We start from the raw sequence: 17,162 nt of genomic DNA, 5'->3' as shown, positions 1-17,162 counted from the left end.
CCTGTGAAGATCAGGTTCTCTAGAGGCAGATAAATACAGGTGTGAGAGTGCATCAGTTATTTTCTGTAGCAGTTTCCTGCTTCTTGCAGGGACAATTGACATCTCCCGCTGAACTTGGAGAGATTTGCTACAAATGTTTGAACTTTGAACCTACATCTGGTCATGGAGCAGCACTTAATGAGAGTAAAACCAAATTTAGACTAAGTAGTTTTAATTTTTAATTATTAATAAAATACTGTCTTAAAATACTTCGAGCACTGCTAATCTTAGGGCTTTAGCCTAAACAAGCATTAATGAAGAAAAGACTTTTATTCATAGCTGTGTGCTTTAAACTAAGTAGCTAAAAATCTGAGATACCCTAAAGGATACAGGAGGCTTGTGTCTGCATAAATCCACATAGTTTGTCAGTACTCCCCTTCTGACTTGAATAAAGACATCCACGCACTTGAGAACCATTTCTTTTTACAGATGGATGGAGAGGAGCACATCATAGAATCACAGAATCATTAAGGTTGGAAACAACCTGGTGGACGACAGCACCAGCGATGCCCTTGTGGCCAAGAAGGCACGTGGTGTCCTGGGGTGCATTAGAAAAAGTATTGCAGGTTTAGGGAAGTGATTCTTCCTCTGTACTCAGTCCTGAAGAGGCCACATCTGGAGTGCTGTGTCCAGTTCTGGGATCCTAGTACAAAAGAGACCTGGAGCTCCTGGAGCAGGTCCAGTGGAGGGCAATGAAGATGATGATGGAGCATCTCTCTTACGAGGAAAGGCTGAGGGAGCTGGGCCTGTTTATCTTGGCAAAGAGGTGGCTAAGAATGGATCTCATCACTGTCTATCAGTATGTGAGGGAGGGTGTCAGAGGATGTTTCCAGGCTCTTCTTGGTGGTGCCAAGCAATAGGGCAGGAGGCAATGGGCAGAAACTGATGCACAGGAAGTTCCACCTGAACATGAGGAAGAGCTTCCTTAACTGTGTAGGTGGACATGCACTAGAACAGATTGCCCAGAGAAATTGTGGAGTCTTCTCCACTGGAGACACTCAAAAGATGTTTGGACACAATCATGAGTAGCATGGTCTAGGAGACCTTTGGAGGTTGGACCAGGTGACCCACTGTTGTACCTTCCAACCTTACCTGTTCTGTGAATCCACTAGCACGGATGTGCAGCCTGGTGGAAATGCAGTGGTCGTCTCTTTTCCTGGTCATGCTTTTCCCTCACACTGATACTGAACAGGAAAAGCAATAGAGCAACTATATATAGACTGCTCTCCTGTGGTAATTAGGCAAAGGACCAAGTGGTGACTTGCATTCAAATAACCTATGGGCTTATTAGCATGTGCAATGGAACAAAGTCTTAGTTTATAGCAGAAAATTAGAAAAAATTTCCTAGCTATGGCATCTTGAAGATTATATAATCTTTATATTTTCTCTGTTCAGAGGGTGGTGAGGCACTGGAGAAGATTGCCCAGAGAAGTTGTGGGTGCCCCATTCCTGGCAGTGTTCAAGGCCAGGCTGGATGGAGCTCTGAACAACCTGGTCTAGTGAAAGGTGTCCCTGCCTGTGGCAAGGGGGTTGCATCTTGATGATCTTTAAAGCCTTTTCCAACCCAAACCATTCTATGATGAGGTGGATATGCCTAAGAGCTCTGTCTGGCTCTATTCCTCTGCTTTCTCAGAGTAGCAGTGTGGACTTCACAACTGTGGCCACCTTTGAGTGATGTGCAAAGCCACATGACTGACCTGGTAGCTCCTGCGGTGTGAAAAGAGGGGTGGCCAAAAAGGTGCTTAAGAAAAGGAGGTGAGCCCTTCATACAGCTTTGCTGCTGTATCTACACAGTAGGTGCTTTAGACTACTCAGACGCCCTTCCAAAAACAGGCAAAGTTACAAAGATTAGGCTAAAGGAGGGAATGAATCATCCTATCATTTGGGGATATCCGTATTTGCCAAGCCACCACTGTGGAAGTATTCCTGTGAGCATTTTTGTTCCCCAAGGTCCCAGGGGAGCCTGCCTATGCCTGTCACTGGAGGTGTCCCTGTACAGATGTCTCCAAAAAGTTAAACCTGGTATGTACGAATCAGATTCTTATTCGAGTTTCTTACATGACCTTCATCATCAGCAAAGTGGTTGGGCACTGCTGGGAATTGTTCATGAGGTAGGAGATGCAGCCAATTCAGCTCATCCTCTGAGGGCTGCCTGGGGCTGCGGGGCTGCTGGGAAGAAACTGCTTCTGAAAGGAAAGTGCTCGGATGCGACCTCAGAAGAGGAGTCAGTGCCAGGAGCCGTTTTGGTCAGTGCAGCTGGGCTTTGCACCAGAGCGCAGTGCCATGGCTGAGGTTACAGGGCTGGTGGTGAGAAGCAGGGCTGCTGCTTTTCATCAGCAGCCTTTAGCCACTGCTCCAAGTGTCCCTGAGTTCTGGCAGACACCAAAACTGCTGTGAAGTGTGAGATTTACAGTGATGATTTTACGCTTATCCAAAACCCTCGTTCCAAAGAGATGGCTGAGGAGGGATTTGGTTTATTTTTTGGGGGGAAGAAAAAAAAAAATTGGGGTGAGAGTCATTGAGTGCGCTGTATCCCACATCTCAGGATCCGGGAAGTATGCCTGTAGCCTTGGCACAAGCCCTTCTCTGAGTGTGCTGCCAAAGGAGCCATGTGGTGAAACAAGTGGTGAAGACTTTCATGGTTTCTTCCCTAAGTGCTCTGAGTTCTCAGACCTGAAAGGAAAAAGAGGAAAAAGCCTTAACAATGCAGCTGGGGAGTTTAATGTATCTGGCTTTTGATAATTTTGCGTATTCTGCCATGATCCCCTCAAAAAGTGCTAGAGGTCAAACTGAGTTTTCCATCTCAGCTGCTTTAATTCAGTGGGTTTAGGACTATGTAACCTGCACCTCCTGGGCAAACCTCAGTCTTCACCTGGCCTTCACAGCTGAATTTCCCCTCCATAAAGCAGAACTTTTTATCCAAATATTCCTGGAGCAGGATCTCAGGTAAAGAACTTGATTTCTTTTTAATAAAATCCTATTGTGGTAAATCACAAAAGGTGCAAAAAGTGATGAACATTAAGAATCTAACTTGGTTTTAATTGTCTGAAAACTCAGATTTTGGTGATTTTTTTCCTTCCGGTGCCCAGTCTCAGAGCGAGAAAATATGCAAATATAACCAGTTGCACACAGTTTTCTGTACTCTATCCAGCTCCTGCAAGTTTAGTCTCTGTCAGTGAGGTTCAGTGGGGGGTGTGGAGCACAAGTCTTATGAGGAGCAGCTGACAGAACTGGGGTTGTTTAGCCTGGAGAAAAGGAGGCTCATGGGGAACCTTATCGTTCTCTACAACTTGCTGAAAAGGAGGGTGTAGCCAGGTAGGGTTCAGCCTCTTCTCCCAAGTAATAAGAGGAAACTCCCTCAAGTTTTGCCAGGAGAGGCTTAGATTGGAAATTTCTTCACCAAAAGGGTTGTCAAGCATTAGAACAGGCTGCTCAGAGAAGTGGCTGAGTCCCCATCCCTGGAGGTATTTAAAAGCATGTGGTGGTTAGGGACATGGCTTAATGTTGGATTTGGCAGTGCTGGGTTAATGATTGGTCTTGATCTTTGACATCTTTTCCAATTTAAGTGATTCTATGATTCTGTGATTCTATGTACAGAGTTTAGATAGTTGCTAAAGAAAGTAATAAATATGATTTTAGAGAAGATGGTTCTGGGGAGGTTTAGCCCTTACTTGATTTATTTGGGGGCAGATTTCATAACAAGTGAGCCATTTTCAGAAGATCTTTATCAGGGAGAACACCAAATTGATGGCAGAACAGCACATGCAAGAGTAAGAAGAGGGTATGTTCTTCCCCATTTCACAGGAAAGTCTCATCAATATCACAGCAGCAGCTCCAATGACAAAGTTTCTTCTGAATGTTATATAGTGATCAGTAACTTGCTGCTTAATGTTTCTTCATTTCTGTTGGCTTCTTGCACCACAAGACAGCATTTCTCACAATTTCTTATTCCCTCCCCACCAAAGAAAACATAATAGAATAAATTGAACCTGTTAATTAATTAATACTAGTAAATACTAATTAAACTAATAAATTAAATATATTAATTAATATTTAAGAAATATTACTTTTGAAACACTTGGTAAAACAAAAGAACTGTCCATACTAGCAGTGCAATACCATATTATCTGTAGCAGCCCTTTGTTAGCCAGTGCTGCTGTGTCCCAAGAGCCCTATTTGCTTGCAGGATGGATGAGCCAAATGGTTTTAAGTGTGCTTAAAAGAAGTTTAAAAGTGCTGACTTCTTATGTTCTGGTTCAGTGTCCCTCCTGCTGTGTAATGGACAACTGTGCAGTAGCTCTAAAATACGCCTTAAATACAGAAGCATTCAGGCGAGGCATTTATTCATCTGTATTCAAGCCACCACAGCAGCACACTACATTTTGAAGTTTTTGCAAGATCATCACAACAGATTTCTCAAATCTCAATGCTATTGACTCCATCGTCTGCTCTGTGGTCCAGCCTGAGCATGTCAAGAGAAGAAAAGTGGCCGCCTCCTTGAGCTAGTCAAAAATTGAATGCAACATCAGTGTTATTGTAGTCAGTTGCATAAAATATTGCTGTACAGTACAGCAATGAATTGCAGGCGATGGTGTTCCCTTATTAACTTGGCATAAATTCAAATCCCTTAAGAATTAGATGATGAACACTAAGCACTTTGAGCCCTCCTGAACATTTATGATTTAGTGGCTGGTATTTACTTGGACTGATATTCCCCATGGTATCAGCTGAGATCTGATCGTTGTTCTGTGAGTGATGATAACACACTAATGCCAGCTCCCCTTTCTTTCACGCACAGCAGAGGTCAAAAATTTTCAACACGACTGTAAGCTGTGACTCTGGGGATCTTTTTAGCTTTGGTCTGAAGAGATGTGGGAAAGAAAACTACAGTTTCTCTTTATTTACAAGAGCTGAGGGGGATTCTCGGGTTTGGAAAGCCTACTTCAGTGTATCAGGGCAGCAGTGAATGAAAGATGTTCCTGCTGCTGTGAGCTTAAAGACACACAGCCTCCTTCATAACAAGGATCAGATTGTAGAGGGATGGTGCTGTCTCTACTCAGTTGGTGGCTATTCTTCCCGTACCAACCATTTTCCCAGAGCTCAGCCTTGGAGAAGGTAGCTGGAGTGCTGGTAGAAATATTCACAAAGACACTTCCTCCCACTTGCTTCACAGGCAAGGGAGACACGTATTCCTCCACAGTAAATCAAGCTGTGAGCCTAATTCAGGGTTCTGAAATGGATGGTGAAGAACACAGGTCTCTCTGCCTTACAAGTGAGGCTACACAGGTGGATACAGGAGAGGTTACTCTCAGATGCCTTTAGCATTTGTGAATACCACAAGGACTCCCCAGTCATCAGCATCTTCCAGTGTGGAAAATCAGCGATGATACCTACACTCCTTTTGACCCATCTGTTTTGTTTCTGCTGCTGAACTCTAAAATCTTTTAATAGCCAAGTATATAATTGACCAGCACTTCTCATACTATGAGTGCATAGCATAACTTGCCCTGTTATTTGGACCAAGGCTAATGTTTAATGTATAATAGCCACTTTTATTTAATTACCCCTAGAATTAGTATTATCAAGGGCAGCACAGGCCATGTGTAACCTTTGTGTGTCTGCAGACAGGCTGCAGGAGGACCTGTGACACACAGAGGAGTCTCGGAGCCACCACAACTCTTCGCCTCAGAGAGCAGCAGGGTTGTTAACTCGTGGCAGTGATTTTGCAAGGTTTATGCCTACAATCCAGGCTAACATCTCTAATTCATTCTGTGATTGCCACTCAGCAGACAAATTTTTGGCGTGAGTCATTGTCAACTCCTACTAAATAAACCAGTGAACTAGAGATGAAAGGCTCTGTGTCCAAGTTGTTTTCATTAATTGCACTGTGGGGCAAGGGTAGATTTAATTTCAAGGATGGGAATATTAACCTCAATTCCTTTTCCTTAATTGAGTGTGGAGAAACAAGAGGCGTAAGCAAGGGAAGCAGAGAACAAGGACATGGGTCATTAGCACTGTCATCTGGTCTCACAGGCAGCAGCGCCTTGTAAAAAATGTCATTGCAGCAACCAGGAGGCAAAAGCTTGTTTGGCAATGCACAGAGCATAAGTAATAAGGAAATTTATATTGGTGATTGAATTTTTGTCATTTAGATGTACAAGTCTCAGCACAGGCTTATAACAATAAACAGGTACCTAGATCCCATCTTGCAATTATTCATAGGGTAAAAACACCAGCGAAGTCCTGCAGAGCCATCTCCATGGGTGATGCTGGCTCCATGCGAAGTCTTTAAGGGGAAAAGAAGTGGTCATTAGGCCTACTTTTATTACAGATATGTAACATTTGCAGAGCATTTCTCACCTGAAGACTTCAAATCACTTTCCAAAAAACCATGATTACAGGAAAATAAAGGCCCAAGGGAGCACAGCTGACCTTCCAGAAGGGAATAAGTATTTGGGAATAAGTTTCATGTTTCCTGTTGTCATTCCAATAATGTACGTGGTGGGCTCCAGTGATTCTGTCACTGAATAATTATCAGATAAGCAGCACAGTTCAGGAGAGGTTCCTGGATCTAGCCAAGCTAGATCCAGGAAAAATTCTTTTAGTTAGCAAGAATTGGGTATTTTTTTAATTACTCACCTATTTGAGTTGATTAAGCTGATGCAAATGGAAATAAACCAATTACATACCAGGTCAGCTGTTGTTGTGAAAGTGGGATAGCAGTGAATGAACGGGTACATCTTTTGGATATGCATAGCAGGGCGATGAATTTACACCTCAGTATGAGATAAGGTGTCTCCTACATATAAAAGGCTTTAATAAAAGACCATGAATTTTGGGCTTGCTACAAACTAGCTGACTGTGCCTAATCTTGTTCAGGATCATAACTGTTAATGAAATAAAAAACCTAAGAGACAGCTTTCTGGTAATGCCTCAATGAACTTTATAGTTCAAGGACAGAGTAAAATATTCTAAACCAAACACATTGTTACTTGTTAAAAATCCTGCAAAACAATTTTAAAGTTAAGGTATCATTTTTTGTTGATAGAAGAGGTTAACAGAGATCTATTTATGTTATACAGTTCATGATCGTTGGTTGGTACAAGTGACTGTACTTAATCATATTTAAATGCTGTGCAGTTAGGAAAGAATGTGCCTAAAGCTCTATCTCCACATGCAGTGCTCATAAGAAGAAAAAATTTCTCACCAAGCTCAAATTCTTTCTTCTCTGCTATTTAGAACACATGAAATATAACATCATCTTTCTTTTACAAATCTAGCAGTGATTGCAAAGCTGTAAATAAAAATGCAATTCTTTCTTGTGATGCCCATGAGTGAGCAAACCAAAATTCAATAAGCAAATGTCTCACTTACATCTGCAGAAAACCTTTAGGGCTCTACAGAACAGTAAATTGTGGGAGTCTCTTGACTTAGCTCAGTTACACTGGGCTTCCTGGAGGCCAATCATTTTGACAGAACTGTGGCCTACTTGGCTTGAGAAACCAGGCCAAACTCCCTTTACTTGGAAAAACGTAAAAATGAAATATTAATGCCAGAGTTTCTTGCAATCATCCAAAGCACACAGGGAATTCAGGAAGGTAGAGCTGGAACCCAGCACACTACGGAATGGCACTGTTCTGTGTTTACTCTCAGTGTATCATTGCTGTTCAGTGAAGATCTGATTTATCATCTCTTGCTGGGAGAGCTGACCTCTCCTGGAAGACATCTCTGTGTCCTGCAGATTTCTGTGAGTGCTCATCTTGGGGTTCTGTTATCCATCCTTGGGACTCCTGGCCAGGGAGCCAGCCAAGGCTGATGCCTATCCAGTGGAGCGTGCCCGCCACTTGTGCCACCTATACCCTAATCCGTGATTGAAAGGATCAGACATTTTTTTGATCAATGTCTTCTTCATGCCCAGCTCTGCTTTCCTTTTCCCGTATTCTTCATGTTCTATTTCCTCATATTCTTCGCTGAAGCTTAGCTGAGGACAGAGGCCTTACATCATCCTCTACCTGTAATCTCTGTAAGACTGGATATGGGCACACATGAGTTTTAAACTACCCAATCATTGACCTTATTTGCCAATAGATAGAAATAAATATATGATGGACACACATTAGCCTCTCAGTTCAGGCAAAGTGAAAAAGAAAAATGTGCTATTCCTTTTTAATTGAGCCCACTAGTAGACACAAGCAGTACTTTTTCACTACGTAACTGATCATAAGTGCAAGTAGTTTTTCTGCAAAATTTCTCGGTGTCAGCTTTGCAGTAGCCAAGACGCAGCATTTACGCTGGATCTGCAAGAAATTGCAATAAATTTGAAAAAATTAATTAAACAATACTGAGACTGCCAGCAGGAGCTAAATTACATCATGCTATAACCTGGATTTCCTGGAGATGAGAGACTTCTCCTGAAGGAGGGGTGAGCAGCAGGAGAAAGCCCTTTTTCTGAGCTATACTGCTCACAGAGCCCTTCAAACCATGGCATTCTGCTCTGTAACTGTGATGAGACCCTGAGTAATGACCTGTGGATGGAGAAATTATGCCAAATAGCCCTCATAATCTCTTTTGTGCAAGGCAGTTTTTTCCCTTGCATTAACATGCCAGAGCACTGAGGCCTTCATACTTACTAAGACTTTTTGTCTTGCCATTTCCCACAGAGCAGTGAATTTTGTACTACTGAAAGCTGTGATTATGCAAAAATATGGCCTTTTTTTCCCCCCCCTTGCCCCTGGAGGAATGTCACTGCTCTGCAAAGAGAACCCGGCAGGCTTGGTAACTTAAAAATTTGATTGCCAATGAGCAAGTCTTCAGTTGTGTGCACATTTCATTTCAACGCAGTGGCCTGGGAACATTCTCAAGCTAATTAAAATACACTAAGTAGTCAGCTGGTGGTGCTGAAAGCTGCTTTACTGCTTGGAAATGGGAATTGCAGTGGTTTCCTCCTTATGGTCTGGAATTGTTGGGAAGGAGCGTCACGTGGAGCCTGTTCAATGCACAAAACCTCTTTAATGGGTGCAAAATGGTTTTGGGGTTTTTTGTGTCTGAAATCAGACATTGCTAATAGTGTAAGAGCAAGGAAAAATGTGCTCTTGGGGAGAGGCCGGACTTTGCCGCTACTACAAAGAGCCTACTTAAAATCTAGTCTGACCTTGATTGCAACTGGACAGGCTTGAACTCAAAAAAAAGTTGGATTATAGCCATTAAGAAGCAGTAATCTCAGAGGTATCTGAAATTAACCTGTATTTATTTTAATAAATACCTTGTGTGTTTCTTTCGGTTTAGAATTTTCCACATTTAAAAAACCCAAACCACAGTACAGTACCAAAGTCACAAAGATGAATCACTAGAGTAGCCTTTGAAATGATCAGAGGATGCTTGCAGTATTTGCAGCAGCTGGCAAAGAGCAAAAGAACAAGTGCAGGGCTCTCCTCCTCCATCGTAAGCCCTGGTGTAAGCCTCCATATCCGTAGTGGCTGCTTACCTTTAACCCTGGAAAGTTCAAAAAGCACTTGCTGAAGTCCAGCTTCTGTTTCAGCAGTGGGCAGGGCTCTTTAGAAGGCAGACATGGGGCTTTTGCACCATTCTCATCCTGTTACCTGGCATAAAAGATGCAGATGAATCACTTGGAGGTGAACCATCTCTGCATTTAACTACATGCTCCCTCTGACTATCTTTTTGCAGCACTGCAACCTCTTTAAACTTACCAGAGATTTACTGGAGCATGATAGAGAGAAAAATGAGGTGTGTTTTTGCATTTCCTTCTGCCAGATGAGCACAAAGTCTTACAGTCACCTACGGAAACTGGAAGGGCGGAAAAGTGAATTTTCCTTTTCTCATTGCAATTTAAAGAAAGTATATGGAAACTATTTTGGTGGATCTGCAATCTGTATCTTATTTAAAATTAAAATTGTCCATTGAATAAATTTCCATTTACTCTAGCAGAGCTCTGGTGATTTACATCAGTTAAGAATCAGCTCATCATTTCCTTTAAAGCTACTTATATCATTCTGTGGTTATGAGCACTCTACAGAGCATTTAGGCTGCATTTTTAAAATGTAGAAACCCTCAGCAAGCTTCCTCTTGCAAATACAAGTTTGAAGTGATATTTCACCATGAAAACATGGTTAATTTTCCTCTTCCAGAGATTTTAGTGAGGTTTAGATCTATTTTAGATACAGTGATCTGTTTAATAACATGAAAATGTTTCATCCTGTTGGTCTCTGTGTCAGTGTTTTCTTTATATTATGTTTTAGAAAAAAGTATTATGACAAACCTTTCTATTTAAACTCAGCATGTTAAACAAGGCTTTCCTGAAGTTCTGATGTAATATCAATTATTTAATAAGCTTGGAGCTTACAACTTAGCTAAAGGTTATCATCTATAATAGATACATCTGCCTGTGTTTTCCTCAAAGGCCTGCATTTTGACCTTTTTTCTATACAAAAGACTAAACTGTTTCTGTGTCTGTACAAACCACGATGACACCGTGGTTTTCCCTCTAGAGTCTGCACTGCTTGCTTTACATGATTTTGAATTAAAAAAAAAAAAAATTGCAGCAAGTTTATGCCAGAAAATAAATGCAAACACTGCTGTATTCTCTTGAACATCATTGAACTATGATGTAAAGCTTTATATTAAAACCAATTTTGCACACTGTCAGACTGCACCACTCTACATTCTTCAGCACAATGTTCCTGTCAGAGCAATTAAACTTTTCTAGCAAATGAGACCACTTCTAATGAGACAAAACTTTCTCAAAGAACCAGATGACATGGGGATCTGGCCTCCATGCTCAACAGAGTGTTTGGCACCCTGAAACCTACATTTCACTGAAGCCGTTGGGACTTGCATTCCTAAAAGATCAAATTGCTTTTGAAGATGAGTGCCGTTGGCCAAACCATTTTTATCTGGAATAACAGTCCCATAAAAAAAAATCAGGTCTTTTGGCAAATGTATCAGCAAGCCAGGGCCACATTATTATTACTTCTTCTGTGGTCATTGGTGCCCCTGGACTTGGGGTGACACAGACCACAGAAATTTGTCACCTAACTTTCCAGATACAAGAGTGGGAATTGCTGAAAGTGGTCCAGTGATCCCACAGCCAGGCACTGGGAATGGGCCCCAATCGCCATCAGTGGCCAGAGGGATCAATCGTCCAAGTGCATACATTTATTCTTTTTAAATGGGACAAAGGCTCTTAAATCATTGGATGTATGTAAAATTTTTTTGCCTGGTCCTACCAGAATTACAATTTCAAAGACATATAGAGGAGTTTTATGTCTGTAATGATAACCCAGAGCTGCTTACTTAATTTAGTATTTGGGGATATTTTTATTCACAACCCACCCCTTTTTCATAACATGAAAAGGAACTTCCCCACTGGGAAGAAAATTTCCTAAACTGGTGCTCAGTGCTGTGCTATTTTGGAGTTAGATTTTGCATGTGGTCAGCTGAGATGTTTCTCTGGTTTACTCCAAAAGGAAGATATAGCCAAGGCTTCGTGGAAGAATTCTCTTTGTTCCTTCCATGAACCTATACTGAAGCACATAGGAAACATTAGTCAATCTATTTTTTTTAAAGAAAGATTGTTTAAACCATATTGCCTGGAAGCACTTTAACTCTAGACTACTGGAAAATGTTTTCTAGAACCTCTTACTCACTAAGAATCATTTAATTTTTCGAAATCTAGTCCATTTTCAAGTAATTTTCTACAACAAATGGGACCAGCTCAATCTGTTCTTCACATTTTGGTAATTTAAAAGGACATAACTGAATTTTATTTTAATGGTAATTGCAAACTCATGCAGAAAATGTAAATGCACCCTTCCCGATTAGCTTGCAGCATAAACCACGGCTTCTATTAATGTATTCCAATTTGTAATTCTTTGCACAGTACGAGATTTGAAAGCTGTGATTAAAATTAATTAGGTTAAGTAAAGTTTATCCCCCCTGAGCACTGCTATTTGAAGAAAGAAATAGTAAAACACTAGCTGCATCTGGCACCACAGGAGGCTAAAACATCACGAGGCGTAGCAGCGTTGCTTTTTCGGAAGAGTTGCTTATGCTGCTTTTCTTGGCGAACCTTAAGCACAGTGTTTCCTCCTCTAAAAGCCAATTTGGAGCTGTTGAGTTGCACTTTGCCTCTTTAAATGCTCTGGAGCTACAACATCTGTATGAGCATCTGACAAACCAATTTTTTTAATACAGTGGTTTATGCTAGTTTGCAAGTGTCATCATCCCTACCAAGCTAGCTAGGCATTAGAGTGCCACCCCATTGCCATGGGAAACAAGCCTCACAAATTTAAGATGCAGTAGAAATGTTGTCCTGAAGGAGGTCCCAAAGTTTCTGCTTGCTGGTGTGTTTGGTTGTTCTTGGAGGTGTTTTTGCCAAATCCCTTTTAATGTATTTTCTTCCAGAGAAAAAGTATTTGGGTAAAAAGGACCATAAGTGTTGGGAACACTGAGCTTTCTGTGATGGAAAGACCTTTTTGAAAGAAAAGACAGTCATACCTGATCCTCCCATTCTGGTCCAGAGACAAGGACACTGGTTGGAAACACTGTGTAACTTGTCTGTGTGCACCATTTTATACTCTGATTTTTCTCACTCTTGAAGTAGCAGCCAATACCTCAAAATCTGGTCTTTTGCCATTCTCTATTCCTTCAGAGCAACTCATTAACTAATTAAGCAATTCTTCATCAGGTGAAGCCTTTTGCAATCAGCATCTGTCACAGCCAAAATCCTGCATTAGTTACTGGGTATTGAATATGCTTGACCTAATAACCAGGTCTGTTCCAGAAGCAGGAAGGTATTTTTGGAGACTGATGCCATTGGTGACTAAAGACGAAGCCTTCATGCCTCTCTGATGAAGACAGGCTGTTCCCATCAGGGGAAGGTAAGGGCACTGTGCCAAATGACAACTCCTGAAAATGTTTTGCCCTGCCAATTAGTGCTCCCTTTGCCTTCTCTTACAGATGGATCTCATTAGAAGCTGTTCCAGTGGAGCACTTCCAGCTCCTGTGAGCCATGCTCCCATGCCTGAAGTCCCTTTGTGTTTGTGTGTTTACCGGGATGCAGCTCAGAAATTCAGTCAGATGGGAGAGTGAGGAATGATAGAAGATGCATCCCTGCAGAGGGAGAAGCACAATGGGCTTAGCCCACAGCACCCACCACACACCGCAGCAGAGAGCAGAGGGGCACATTGGCCTAGGGGTGTCTCCCAAGTTAAGCCAGTTCAAAACTGGATAAAAATTTTAGAGGAATTAGAACATTGAAATCTAAGGCCCACTCCAGGTCAGCAGTGAAGTCTGAGAGGAAGCTTTCACATAGCTATCTCTGATTCTGCTATGGCATCTGATTAGGAAAGAAATGGAAATTAATTTTGCTGTTGTTACTGTTGTTCTAGTCCAATATTAAAAAGGATGGCAATAACAAAAGTTGTGGTGTCTTTCTCACCCAAACAACTTCACTCTCTCACATATTTCATTGCCTGAAGTCAGGCACTGTGCAGAAAACTCAGTCCTGGTGAAAGCCTAAGGCCAAGCTGCCACACATGATGGAAAAGCCACCACAAGCTGGCACCCAAGGAAAAATTGCTTGTTTCTGTTACTTTGATGTGACAGTTGAAAAAGAAGAAATGGGAAATCCCGTTAAAATCAAAATGCATTACACTGCCTTCCTGACAGCAATTTCTGAGCAACAATTTCTTACTCTTTATGGTCTTTCTGGGTTAGAAAGAAAGACCAGAGAATATACAGATGTGTAACCCTTTAGCTATGCAGCTGCCTGAGATGGTGAAAGCACTGCCACTGGGGTGGTAAACAGAAGGGACTGGAAAAAAGACAACTTTGCAATACTGTGTAAAGCCACAGGCTCCACAAGGCGATTCATGGTTTCCCAGGCTCACAAGGAAGCTCTGCAATCCCCAGGTCTATCATTCTTTCAACTCAGGCCAGGGAGTTACACCCAGTAATTTTTGGTGCAGGCCTGTAATTTACCTGAGCTACTGCTCTGTGCTTTAGCCAAAATGGCAGGGGGAATGGAGGGAGTATTGTCAGCCTTGGCACAACAGTAATTCTGTACTGAGGAGACGTCAGGAAGCTGCGGGGCCCATCAGATGCGCTGCCTCTGGGGTGGGTGCGATGGTGAGGCAGCTCAGGAGGGCTGTAGCTGGCCAAGGTCTGCCAGTCCCCTTTGAAGGATCTTCATCCTACTCACCAGTGAGGGTCTTGTTGCACCCTCCTTTCCTTGGGGCTGCTGTCACAGGAACAGAGCAGGTCTGAGTCTGGCATTCAGTCAACAGCAAGGAAGAGACAATACATAAGCCAGAAGCCACTTGACTTGCTAGGGACAAAGTTCTACTTTCATTTTTCAATCCTGCTCCTTCTAGCTGTCCCTTCATCCTTTTTTATCTCCCTGCACTGATTCTTCTCTTCCCACCCTTCTGCTCCTCACCCCCACTCCAGCCAACACAGGATGACCAGCTTGGGTTTGCTGGTTTATTGGAGGAATCTGAGAGCAGGGGGAGGAAAAGACATGGTCATTACAGAAAAAGGAAATAAATAGGACATGATGGCTGGCAGTACTGGAAGCACGTGGGTAAGTGACCCTGGGAGCTATGCATGATGGTGGATAACAATGAGAAAAGGAGAAGCATTGCATTTACATGGGACTTCAGCAGCTGTGAAAGACTCATAGAAGTGCAAAAAGTGAAAGTTAGCATGGTAAGAGGGGTGTCTGCTCCCTAGCATTAATTTACCCTTTCATTTTAGGGAGCATGAGAACGGCCAGTCTGAGCTATTACAAAGATCTCCCAACCCTTTCAGCCTGTCTTTGAAGGGTGCTTAGAGAAACAGGGCATAGCTGATGAGATCTTTCCGCTGGCAAAACGTCCTGAGCCTGTGTGAGCAGCTTGTGCTTCCCTTGAGCTGGAGGTTGCAGCATAAATCACCACGTTCCACGAACCTTCATAGCTGCTGAAGTACACAATGAAACCGACTGCAAAGCGTCTTGAAAACCGAGATCTTCCCATACAACACTTACTCTAGAGGGCTCCCTTTTGCCATGTACTTAAAGGAAGAAGGCATAACGTGAAGAACTAGGCAGAAAAGGCTTGCGAGAATAATTTTCCCATTCCTCCACTATATTGTTTCAATAATTACATGCTTCCTGTGAGGAAGATCCCTTCATGCACTCCCAGTGCAGAGCTGGCTTTACAAAGCTAGTTCACAAGTTGCTGAGATGACCACTAACCTGCTGCCTTATCCAGTGCCCATACATGAGCTTCTGCTGTGAGCACTTTAAAATTTTGAGGAATTGTTTGTTTGTTGGGGTTTTTTGCTTAATGCCAGAATGGTGTGTTCTGGGGAAAAGCCCATCCTCCAGATAAGAGATCTGAAGAAAGGACATGACCAGCTGCCATACGGTAGCAGTGTAAACTCTTGCTGACCTGCATGATGTCATGGTCCCGAAGTGCTGGATTAGAGAGGTTACTCTGCATGTGGGACTTTGCATAAGGAGAGGTTAATATGTTTCTGCTGGCCTGGCAAAAATTCATAACAAATCTGCAATTCTGCTTCAAAGATCACCATAAACAATTCAGTGCTCTCGTTAGTGTCTACACCCTGCAAATGTTTAAACCACAAGAAACCACAAACCGCAAGAAACCTGTGAGCTGAATAAACAGCTGCTGCTCCAGACTCCAAATCAAATTTACAATATTCTGCTAATAGACATGCATTTGCATTGCAAAAGCAGATTTCATATTGCCAATATCTATGTCACAATTAAAGTATAGCTGAGCTTTTAGGTGTTTAAATGAATTCATGATAATATACTCAAGAAAATTATGGCTTCCATTAAAATAAAGGAAGCTTTAAAATGTCAAAAGATAAAGTGGCACAGGATGTGGATGTATTAACATCTCAGGTAAATGGGACTCATTAGGTACAATATTTCATACTTTACAATATAAGGTATGCACATAAGAAAAAACTCCCTTGGGCTTTTGCAGCACATGAGCTCTCTAAGTCTTCCCCAGTGCTGTTGCCTGAATTGTTTTAACACAGCAGTTCTGTGTATAATACTATCTGTCCTCACACTGAAGAAAACATCCCCCTTAGTGCTCTTGTCCTTGGATTTGCTTTTGTAGGTGCATACAGAGCAAGCAAAGAGGAGCAGCCATCCAGGGCACATCCACACCCTGAGACTGGCCAGAAGAGCCATGTCAGAAGCAGAGTAGGTATGAGGTGATCCTCCTCTCACCTCACAGTTACCTGGGACCTGTGAATCTCCGAAGAAAGAATGAAGAGTCTGAAGCTCCTTGGTGGGTCTTTCTGGCGTGAGTTTCTCTCAGTACTTCCCCAAACGTGTGACACCTTTTCGATAGGCATGTCAGGGAAGGGCTGGTCTCATGGAAGGTGCACAGCCTTGCCAGTACAGCCCTTGTTTGCTTAGAGGAAAGGAGCAGAGAGCTATTCAGTGAGGAATTGTTTCATCTTCTGGCTGATTCATCATAACAGCTTTGATCAGGCTGATTACATCTACCTTAGTAAATAAAAAGTGCCTGAGACTACTTTCAGAGTCCAACACCCACCCTCTCACAGCACCCAGGTAACCCTGTCCAGCTGTTGCAGTCTGCTAGAAGTACTCCTGGAGTACACCTCAGCACTGAGGAGAGAGTTCTGGTGTGTCAAGACCCTGCTAATTAACCATACAGACTATGACATACCCCTGCTCAGGCCCTGTTCCTCGGCCACTGAAGCTTTGTAGCAGAGCTGTTGTGTCTGACCTTGACAGCAGGAGAGGTTGTAATCCCCACAGCACCTGTGTTAGTCAAAGCTGTGCTTGTGTAAAGGGAAGAGTGCGTCAAACAGGAGAGATGGTAGGTCACAGCAGAGCTCACTGGTTTTCTTAGCAAAACCTGCTGAGCTCTGCAGAAAGGGACAGCAGGAAGTGCCATAGGGGAAGAGAGAAGCTTGGGCCAAAGCAGGAGCTGAAATTCCTGGTCTAGGTCTCAGTGAAGGTGGAGAGACCAGCTAGTGCAAAGACAGATGAAACAGAAGAGGAACATGCACTGGGAAAACTGGGAAAACTCAGCAGCACCCTAATATTTCTGATGTCC

The 17,162-nt window shown here is 42.6% G+C and overlaps 1 long non-coding RNA gene across 1 annotated transcript; it reads right to left on the bottom strand.

Annotated features, from left to right (window-relative positions):
- Window positions 1–2,493: 2,493 nt before the first annotated feature.
- Window positions 2,494–16,869, bottom strand: LOC116442257. The gene is made up of 5 exons (XR_004239455.1): window positions 16,770–16,869; window positions 16,315–16,490; window positions 9,524–9,638; window positions 6,234–6,325; window positions 2,494–2,712 (listed from the first exon to the last, which is right to left on the bottom strand). It is a non-coding gene; the product is annotated as an uncharacterized LOC116442257 (long non-coding RNA).
- Window positions 16,870–17,162: the final 293 nt, after the last annotated feature.

The sequence above is a fragment of the Corvus moneduloides genome, chromosome 3, assembly GCF_009650955.1.
Source record: "Corvus moneduloides isolate bCorMon1 chromosome 3, bCorMon1.pri, whole genome shotgun sequence".
Classification (NCBI taxonomy): domain Eukaryota; kingdom Metazoa; phylum Chordata; class Aves; order Passeriformes; family Corvidae; genus Corvus; species Corvus moneduloides.
Note: the sequence above shows the minus strand (reverse complement) of the source record. Positions and strands in the feature narration are given on the sequence as shown.